Source organism: Suricata suricatta, chromosome 11 (assembly GCF_006229205.1).
Source record: "Suricata suricatta isolate VVHF042 chromosome 11, meerkat_22Aug2017_6uvM2_HiC, whole genome shotgun sequence".
Classification (NCBI taxonomy): domain Eukaryota; kingdom Metazoa; phylum Chordata; class Mammalia; order Carnivora; family Herpestidae; genus Suricata; species Suricata suricatta.
Window position 1 is genome coordinate 107993373 of NC_043710.1, and position 8669 is coordinate 108002041.

Below are 8669 nucleotides of genomic sequence, written 5' to 3' on the forward strand. Positions count from 1 at the left end.
CCCCCGGCCCCCCAAGCCCGCGGCCCGGGGCGGGAGAGCGGGGGGCAGCCGGCCCTGGCCCGGGTCCGCCGTCCGAAAAGCCAGGGGCCCCCGCCGCCCGCCGGCTCGGAGGGTGACATGTGTCATGCGTGTGCCAAGAGCCCGCCATGCTCGGGCCGAGGAGGCTCTGTGTCTCCCCGGCCGGACCGTCACCTGGGGCTAACGCTTCCTGCCGCTTTCTGACTCAGTTTACCCATGGGTGCTCTGAATAAAATCCAGACTGAGATCCTTTGGTGTCCCCCGAGGCACTCCCCACCTCCAAGCTCAAAGCTGCAGGTCCTTCCTACCCGTAAGTCTGCGAGCCTGCCCCATGGGAGCCCCCCCGCTCCCCGCCCCCCCCCCAGCCCAGCCACCCCCAGCAGGACCTTCCAATTGTCTCCACACTTGGCACAATTATTTGCAATAAATAGTTTAATGTCTGTTCCACCTCGTGTATCTTTCTCCTTTATCTTCCCCACCCCACCCCCATAGCTTTCTCAGCAAGCAGAAATTGGTTTATTCCTTATACCAATCTGCATAGAGTTAGCACGGATTCCAGTAGGGCTTGAGGGAGGGCATCTCAGTTACAAAATGAATGTTGAGGGCCCAGGGATGGGGTTTGGCCCCGGGGACAAAGGCCGAGTCAGGTCTGCTGTGTGACAAGGTTGCTGTGGATAGGAAGCCCTCCTTATGTCGGTGATTCCAGAATCCGGGCCCACCAGGATCCAGAGAAGGGGTCCACCGTAGCCCTGAGAATGGAGTCTGAGGGACTGGACGGCCTCCCATGAAGGGCGGTGGAGGCCACCTCAGCACGGCCTCTCGCGGCCTGGCTTGGCCCGCTCTCTGCGCGGTGTGCTGGGGCAGGGGGTGCGCAGGGGCCAGGGGGGCACAGAGGCTGCCGTCAGCTCCCTCTGACAGAGGAAGGAAAGTCACTTCCCCAAAATGTCTTGCCCAAGTTCAGGCGGAAGAAGTAGGTCTCCCCATTCCCAGGCGTCACCAAGATGTCTCTGGATGTTTTCGTGAAGATTTTGAAAGTGTGCATTTACTTTTTTAATATGTTGAAATCTACATAACAAAATGTACCGTTTTAAGCGTTGTTGAGCATGGGTTTGGCGGCACTAGTTACATTCACAATGTTGTACGGCCATCACCACTCTCCACTTCCAGAACGTTTCCATCATCCAAACAGAAACTCTGTATCCGCTGAACAGTAACTCCCGTTCTCCCCTCCCCCACCCCTGCTAATCACTCGTTTTCTCTCAATTTGCCTCGTGTAGGTGGAATCCTACAGGATTCGTCCCCTTGTGTCTAACGTACGTCACTTAGCGTTATGTCCTTGAGGCGCGCCCCTGTTTTAGCAGGTGCATCTCTCCTTTTCGTGGCTAAATAATACTCCTTGGCATGCGCTGACCACATTTTCTTTATCCGCCGGCATTTGGGCTGTTTCCCCTCCTGGTCGCTGGGAACAAGGCTGCGGTGAGCACGGGCACACGAGTATCTCTCGGAGACCCTGCTTTCAGCTCCTCTGGGCTTGTACCTGCCCGTGGGACGGCTGGTCATGTGGTCAGCGCATTTTTAATGCAGTGCCAGGTGCATCCACTTCTCTGTGGCGCACTTTAAGGGTTAAAGGACTCTCACCTGCACCTGCTCCGTGTCATCCTCACCCCCCTTTGAAGAACAGGGGAGAAAACGGAGGCTTAGCTTGCTCGAGGTCCCCGGGTTTGTATCGCAAGTGAGACCAGAACCCGGTCTCCGGACTCCGGAGCAGAGCTCCCGGTGCTCGGCCGCACTGCGCTAAGTCACCTCTCCGAGTCAATGCTTCTTCACTGGGGCTCCATTCTCCGGAAACAGGCAGCAACAGAGACACCGGGCGGCCTGCAACAGGTGGTCGGGATGACCCAGCCTAACCCTCTGCTTTCAGAAGAGACAACCGAGGCGCAGAGTGGGGAAGAAACGGAGCCGCCTGAGGTCACACAGGCGGTGACAGAGGCCAGAGGTCTTCACTCTTCCGGCTTAGTTCCCTTCCCTCCTAAAGGAGACAGTCACCGAGAAGAATCCAGTTATTTAAAAGTAAGCCTACTGACCCAGAGCACCTGGTCGGGCCATGCCTAAAACACCCCGCTCCAGCAGGTGGGATGAAAGGGGCCGCTGTGTGCTGGCAGGGGACCGGCCCCCGGCGGGCCCAGGGCTGCCGCACAGCTGGGGGGCCCCAGAGGATCCTCTCGTCTCCATTTACCTGAAGAACGTCCTGGAAACCGGATGGCCCTTCTATGTGCCTTACGCCTGCCGGCCTGGAAGGGACCACGACGCCGTGCGCAGAGGCCCTAGTGTTGCCTGGAGGAGGGGGTCGTTCACCGTGTCAGTGACCACAGCCTGGCTGTCCCATGAAAAGGAGGCGCCTGTGTGGGAGCAGGAGCAGGGGGTGGGCTCTGGTCAAGGAGGCTCTGGCACGTCGTGGTTGGGAGCGCGGGTTCCGAGCCAGAGCCGAGTTCCCAGCCCAGCTCTGCCACTTCCGGCGGTGCAGAATTGACGTGCACCACACGCGGTGCCCTCACCTGCAAAGTGGGGGCCGCCGCCTCTACCTCAGGGAGCTGTTGTGAGGATTAAGCAAGACCAGCCCAGTGGCCGACACACGGTGGACACAGGCACGCAGGGCGCTGATGTTACTGGCTGTGCCCAGGGGTGGGAGAGAGAATCGCTGTTGGGGAGGGAGAGCACCCTGCACTCCGGGCTTCGACAAGGCCAAGGTCACAGAAGCACAGAAGGAAGGTGCATTCCGGACGGCGGGGGGGGCGGGGGGCCCAGCAAGGGAAGGACCTGAGAGGGGTCTCCCCCATTTCAGGCCTGTTATATTTTCCACTTTCAGCTTTGTTCTTAGCGTCTAGGAAAACACCTTTGAAAATGACAGCCTGGCTCAGAAGTGTCCAGGAGCCCCTCGGAACGGGAGTTGTGTCGGGAACAGTTGACAGAGTCAGGAGAATCCTCGCAAGTGAACCCCAAGGAAAAGGGGTGTGGGGGCCGGAGAGTTCACCCGGCACATTTGAATCCTGCTGCTCATTCAGGAGAAGCTTTTTTTGTTGTTTTTTTGAGAACAGGGATGATTCCCTCTCAGCCCCCAGTTAAGTGGAAGCCCTCACACCCACACACAAATACACACACACCAAAGTGAGAACAAACACAGTTGCCCAGGCAAACGTTCATGTGTGCAGGTAAATGTAAACACGTAGCGACAGGCACACCTGTGCCCAAACGCAATTTGAGTGTGATCCAAAATTTCTGCATTGGCACCTATGCAGATGCCGTTATTTATTTATCTTTACAAAAACCTCAGACGTGTGGGATTCATTTTCAGGAGCGACACACCACCCGTTTGAAAACGGTGATTAATTTCAATATTCTGTTACTTCAGGATGCTGGGTGATGGGTGGCTGGTGTGTGTGTGTGTGTGTGTGTGTGTCCGATTCTAGCTGAAGCAGCCCTCTGAAGGCACTGGAAATCCTATCCAATTCAGGTTAATCGTGGATATTTGGGGGGTATTATTTTGCCGTGTGACATTAGGACGAGAGCCATCAGGAGAAACAACAATGCAAACAGCAGATTATATATTTTGGAGACTTTCCTTCAAAAACAAAGGCACGTCCTTGTGTTAGCAAAGCCTCACATGTGCTCTGAAGCGCTAAACTTCAGGACGGATAGGGTTTTTGTAAGAGAAATCAATACTGAGCCAGATCAATGCTGAGAACTTAACCTTTGGGTCACGCAGCTGGCTCAGGAGTGGCCTTCTTAGCCCTGTCTCCTGGATTGCAGGAGGAAAAAACAAATACGGATTCCCCCCCTTTTTTTTTTTTATAATTGATTTTAATGTTATGGAAAGAATCCGGACGATGAGTCAGAAATCTGGGTTCTAATCCTCTCTTGGCCGCCTAGCCGGCTGTGTGATCTTGGTTGGACAAGTCACTTGCCTTTCTGGGCCTCAGTTTCCTCACCAAAGGAGCCGAGCTGGAACGGCAGAGGCGAGGGGAGCACAGATGATCAATGTCCCAGGCCTGCCCTGTGTTGGGGGTGCGCCCGTCCGCAAACAAACACAAAGAAACGAGAGAGAAATTTTCATACATAGATCCTCAGAAGCAAACACACACACACACACACACACACACACACACACACACACACACACACACCCCTCACCCAAAATAAAGTCTTGCTTCCAATGCATGCACATATATCTAAAATATTTCCATCTTTTTGAGAGGGAATGAATCACTGCAACTCGTAAGTAATGACACCTCTATAGAAAGGTGACACAGCCCCTTAACGTACCCAGGCCTCCTTCAGCCAGGGTTCTATATGCTTGTCTGGGGGGCGTCTGGGTCTGTCGCTTGACTCTCTCACCATTTTGGACTGAAACATCACAGTTCTGAGCTCAAACCCCAGAGGCTTCTGCCCGACAGAGGGCTCTCTGGGGTCTCACTGCTCTCGCTCGGGCCGCTGCCTCAGGAGGGTTGGGGGGCTTCAGGAGCCCCCCCAAGCCTGGAGCCGCCCCAGTCCCCACGGCTCCCTCCACTGTTCTCTCTCAGCTCACAACTCCCAGATGGGCTGAGACGCCAACCCAGAGAGGTTCCTGAATCCAAATTTTGTGGCGCTGAAGCTTCCGGTCACACTTCCCTCTGGCCCACGAGACACTCACACATGTTTGTCAACTTGTACGGGAGCACCTTCCATTCTGGAGAGCACGCTCTTCCCCACTCCAGCCTTCTCCAGCGCGTGCGCCCTCTCCTGCCGCAGGGCCTGGCCGGCACCGCAGCTCTCCCAGACCGGCCCCCGCTGTCAGCACGGCCCGTGGCCCTCACGTCTTGGTCCCCTACGGTGGCTATCCACCCACATGTCCGACCTGTCTCCCCTTTAGGACACAGGACTCTGGATTTGCACCTGCAGAGCGTGCCCGGTGCCTGCTCACAGGAGGCGCACTCGGTAAATGTTGACTGGATGACGGGATGAGCTCATCCTGACAGAGTCACAAATGCCTGATCACAACGCCATGGGTCACGCCTTCCAGAGGTCCCTTAACCGGAATCAAAGCCTTAAGCTTCGTAACTCTGGAACTGGAGTTTCCGGCCGGGAAGGCGAGCAGGGCAGGGAGCCTGCGGGGCTCTGACCCCAGGCCCGTGTCGGCAGATCCCTGCTCCCCGGCGTCACCGTCAGCTCCACCCTCGCTGTCCTCAGGCAGCGCCCGCAGGACCCAAAGGCTTCCCGGTGCTTTCGGTTCAGATCCTCGCCAACAAGCAGACAGATGGGCCAGAACTGTTTTGCTCAACAAACAGAGGAAGGAGCTTCCAGGTCCCGCGGCCTGGTCACGCGCTCACACGGCCCGCCGTCGTGGGTCCTCTGGTAGATCACCAGCGTTACATGTGACCCCCCTTTTCCGCTCTTCCCCGGTTGGGCCTGACTCGGGATCCCCCCAGGTGAGGGAGGGAGGGCTCCTGGCGACCCGGGGCGGTGACTGCCTCTCTGGGCCCCACCGCACCCGCTGGGGGGAAGGCGCCGTGGCTTTGTCCCACAGACTGGCAGGCCCTGAGTGGTGTCACAAAACGACCACACCCTAAGGTGCTTACACAAGCAGTACGTGCGTGCACCGTGGAGAGAGAGGGTCAAAGTGTTTGCTAAGAGCCAGAAGCTGGTCTTGTGTAAAATCGTGATAATTAAAAAAAAACAAAAGGCTGATAGAGGTGCGTCGGGCAGTTGGCACCAACATTGTTTGTTCCCGCTCTGTGATGTTTGTGGTAGGTGTGAATTTTTTCAAGATTTGTAATTTGTTGCGGTTTCGTCTTTAGCATTCTAAAGAAATAAGCACATTTGTGCCTAATATCGGGATGATCATCCTGTGCTCTTTTCCTTGCAGAAGTCCCTGCGGGGGCCTAAGTTTTGGGTCCCTCGAATCCTGAACCCACCCCAGGAACACCCCGCGGGCCGCAGCGTGGCGCTGAGCCGGGTCTAGAACCAGGTTTTCTGGATCCTGGCCCAGGGCGCCTCCCACAACTCTTTGCTTCAGAGACGGTGTGTCATTTACGTGTTTGTACAGTGCTGTGCACACAGAAGGGACTCACAAATGCCACGGCTCCCCCAGGGGACTGTCCGTGGTGAAGTCCAGACGGGGCCCGAGGCAGGGACCTCCACTTGATGAAAAGTCCTCTTCCTGAGACCTCTGGCCCTTTCACAACCGGCCGGACCTGTCAGTCCCCAAAGCGGAGGGTCCTGGGGACGCAGGACGGTGCAGCCCTCGGCGGGCGAGGCCCCTCTCGTCACCGCGACTGGCCACACGCGTGGAGGGCTGAGAGCCCCTCCGGTCCCTCTGGGCAGGGGGGCCGCTTGCTAGAGGCCAGAGTGACAGCGGAGGAAGGCTGTCTGGGACAGCCAGGGTACACCGGGGCATGTGCGGGGACAGCCAGTGTGCCAGCCCAACCGCCTGAGACTCGGCAGAGGACAGCACTGCCTCCGAGCTGGCCTCCCCCGGCCCCCTGGCTGGGGCTCCCCGGCGCCACCGGGCAGGGGCCGCCGCAGTCCCTGCTGGAAAGCTCCCAGGGCCAGGGAGCCCCCCGCCCGCACAGACGCCCGTGCTCGCGTCGCTCCCTGTGATCCGGAACACTCTCGTCCCCGTGTTGAACCCCGGCCGCCTCGGCCCTCAGGACAGGCCCGACCTCTGCCCGATGACGGCTTCCTCCCACGGGCGCCCCCAGAGCCTTCCTTCCGCCGGGCGAACATCAGTTCCGTCCACCTCCTCTTTTCTGGCATGATGGCCAGACCCTCCACTCTGCTGGTCTCCCTTTTCACACACACGCAACTTTGACAACAGGACGGACCCAGCACTGCGGAGGAGGGTGGGCGCCCCGAGGCCGAGAGCTGTCACCCCCGCGAGAGGCCTCCAGGCCACTCTTAACGGTGACCAAGGCTTCCACGGCCTCTTGGCCCATATGCCGAAAGCGGGGCCTCCCTCCCACGAATGACCGCTGAGCCGTCTCCTCAGCCCTCTCCATGACCCTCATGCAGAGAGTCTGGGGAGGAGACCGTGGTTAGACATATGTGTTGAGTTTTGGGGGCATGAAATACCCCATGGTCAAATGGCGTCGTTTCTACCCACGCCCTGGGTAGGACCGCGCCTCTCTCTGAAGACCACGCCCGCCCCGTGACGGGACAGCCCTCAGTTGAGAACAGAGGGATGAGGTCCCAATTTCAGGCCACAGCGGCCCTGAGAAGCCTCGTGTCTTTACCAAACTTGACTTTATTTTCAACAAAACCAGCTGAAAAGGCAAACAGACCCAAGTCCACATTCCGCGAGCGTGTCGTGAGACAGAAGCAGGCTACGCACAGGAACGGAATCGTGATCCAGGAGGTTTGGGCAGTCCTGGAGTAACCAGGGTAAGTAGGCGCCCAGAGCCTGGAAACACTCATGGGCACGGCGCCCTCCGAGTGTGGACACAGGAGGGGCGCTGGGGGATCCGTTTCCCGAGTCCTGGTCTAAAGCGTCGGGCCTTCCGCCGGCCACTACCCACACCTTGTCTGTTCATTCTTTCAGCAAGTCTGTTCCCAGCGCTCCTAGAAACCCCGGCGTGGAAGACCCACGGACGCACAGAGGGGGGTCCACGTGCCGAGTCAAAGACCGAGTGGCAAGGGGCCTGGAGACCGCTTAGCACAAGCCCTTGTGTCACAAAGGAGGAAACGGCGGCCAGGCGGACAGAGGACATCCCGGCCACGTGGCCTGAGGGCCGGGCCAGGGCTCAGCTGCTGGGCTCCTGGCTCCCAGGCCTGAACTCCGTCTACCGTGCGGCTCAGGGCCCAGGGCGCACGGACTGGGCTGGATGACTTTTTTTTTTTTTTTTTTTTTTAATTTTGAGAGAGAGAGAGAGAGAGAGAGGGAATGAGTGGGGAGGGGCAGAGAGAGAGGGAGAGAGAAGTGCAAGCAGGCCCTGATGCCAGGCTAGATCCCACGAGCTGCAAGATCGTGACCCAAGCTGAAACCAAGAGTTCGCGCTGCCGCTTTACCAGCTCAGCCACCCAGGCGCTCCTGGGCTGGATGACCTTTCTCGCCCCACCTAGGGCTGAGATTTGATGAATCTGTAAAGAAACCTCCTTAAGCTCAGAGAAAACCAAGGCAGGAGGTGGGCTCACTTGCCGGGAAGGCCCTGGATAGGACGAGCCGGAGGAAAGAGCGCATCAGGAGAAGGGTTTCAAGAGAACGTGGCTCTGTGGTGTGCGGCCACCCGTCCGAGGCCCCCGGCACGAGGGGGGAGGGCTGGGTCGTTCCAGATGCCCTGGGTAGAACCTGGGAGCTGAACGGGACTGGGCAACTGCTTGTCTGAATCAGCCAACACAGCTCATTTCCTTTTGGCAAATTATAACCAGAGCCACAAACTCCTGATAATGACAACTGTTATCACTGAACACTTGCTGTGCGTCCAGTACGATGCTAAGTACTGTAGACGCACAGCCTCAGGGAAGTCTGGAAACAATACTAGAAGACTGGTAGAATTCTCATTGTTCCCATTTTATAGATAATGAGACTGAGGCATAGAGAGATTAAGTAACTCGTCCGATGCATCAGATGCCCAAGCCTTGAGCAGGACAGTCTGGTCTCAGAGCCTTCATCCTGTCCTGCT